Source organism: Pteropus alecto, unplaced genomic scaffold (genome assembly GCF_000325575.1).
Source record: "Pteropus alecto unplaced genomic scaffold, ASM32557v1 scaffold28, whole genome shotgun sequence".
NCBI classification, from domain to species: domain Eukaryota; kingdom Metazoa; phylum Chordata; class Mammalia; order Chiroptera; family Pteropodidae; genus Pteropus; species Pteropus alecto.
In genome coordinates this window covers 1,422,683-1,424,423 of record NW_006441063.1, presented here as the reverse complement: position 1 = coordinate 1,424,423, position 1,741 = coordinate 1,422,683, and the positions used below count along the sequence as shown (strand labels likewise).

The window sequence follows — 1,741 nt, the reverse complement described above, 5'->3', positions numbered from 1 at the left end:
ACATAGAACATGATCACTTTCGTTAACCAGTGTTACCATAAAAAAAAAAGAACATGATCATGAGTATTTGGTTGTGCAAATGCCTTTAATATGATGGCTAGGTGGAAGGCCAGGGGAGGGAGGGAGCAGAGGGGGGATCGTTTTATGAACTACATAGATGTTTCACCAATATACTGTATACTTGAAACTAATTTAAATAAATAAATTAAAAAAAAAAACAAGATAATGCTTAAGGACAAATGGGAGACATGATTTTCCTTAAATAAACACTTAAGCACAGGCCGGTCCTACAGGTATCTGGGCACTATGTCTGCGTGGCAGAGGTGCCTGCTTGCGGACCCTTGAAAGTTCAGGATCCCCCACCCTTCCCCCACCCCACCTAACCAATGCGTGGAGTCAGGGTGCCGGCGACCGCAGCGAGCCTGCTCTAGAGCCCCTAGTCCTCTACTCATGATGTGTCAGGACAGGGACGCCAGAATTTCTGGAATATCAGTGGTCCGCAAGAGTGAACTGCTCCGTGCGACATCCCAGTCCCCTGTGTCTAGGCCCGGGGATGCGCCTAGATGACTTTCTTAAGCTCATCGTACAGGATCAGCACGAAGGTGCCTCCCATGCCCCTGAGGATTTTGGACCAGATGCCCTTGAAGGCCTTACCTTCCTCATCCTTGAAGATCTTGTGCCACCAGTCGATGGTCCCCCTGTACATGATGTTGGTTCCTTTGTGCCCCGACTGCATCATCATCCGCCGCCTCACAGTGTTGAAGGGGTAAGAGACCACGCTAGCCATGGCCGTCACTGTCTAGGCAATCATCCAGCTTACCACGATGTTCGTGTTCTTGGGGTCAGGCAGCATGCCTTTGGCGGTGTTGTAGACTCCAAAGTAGGTGGCCTGGTAGATGATGATGCCCTGCACGGGGACACTGATGCCCTGGTACAGCCCCGGACTCCGTTGGACTTGGTGATCTTCACCAGACAGTCACCCAGGCGTCTGAACGCCCGCTCAGTGCCGGACTTCCCCACATCGGCCGCAGGACGAGTTCTGGCGAAATCCAAGGGATTTCCGAGCAGAGAGAAAAGGCTCGGGCGGCATCGTTGGAGGCCAGGTCGCCGGCAAAGTACCTCCAAAACTGTGTATGCTTCTCCATGCCCCCTAGGAAGATCTGCTTGTATTTGTCCTTGAAGGCAAGGTTGAGGGCTTGCGTGGGAAAGTAGCGGATGACTTTGGCCAGGTTGCTCCTCCAGAAGGACAGCTTACTCTGCTCCTTGGGGATGCGCATGATGCGGTCCATGATACCGTTGTGCTGCTTGTCAGTGCGATCTGCTTACTAGTATGTTGTATCTGCAGCAGCAGCTTGACCCGCTCAATTAGGGCCACGGCCCTCTTGGAGATGGTAGCAGCGATGCCTCCGGCCAGGAAATCCTTGGCGAAAGAGATAGCCTGTTCCAGCATGGTGTCTCAGAGTGGAGTCCAAGGGTAGGTGCCATGGGCTCAGTGCTGCTGCCACAGGAATCAAAAGGCATCACTGGTTTCTTATAAAAGGATATATAACTCCAGGAACAGTCAGATGGAAAAGATGCATAGGGCAAAGTGTGGGGAAAGGGGGAGGAGCTTCCATGCCCTCTCCAGGCGGGCCATTCTCTACATCTCCACATGTTCACCAACCTGGAAGCTTTCTGAAACTTGTCTTTTTTGGATTTTTATGGAGGCTTCATTACATAGGCATGATCAATTAACTCATTG

At 51.5% G+C, this 1,741-nt stretch overlaps 1 pseudogene; it reads right to left on the bottom strand.

Annotated features, from left to right (window-relative positions):
• Nucleotides 1-559: 559 nt before the first annotated feature.
• Nucleotides 560-1,450, bottom strand: LOC102884682 (annotated as a pseudogene).
• Nucleotides 1,451-1,741: the final 291 nt, after the last annotated feature.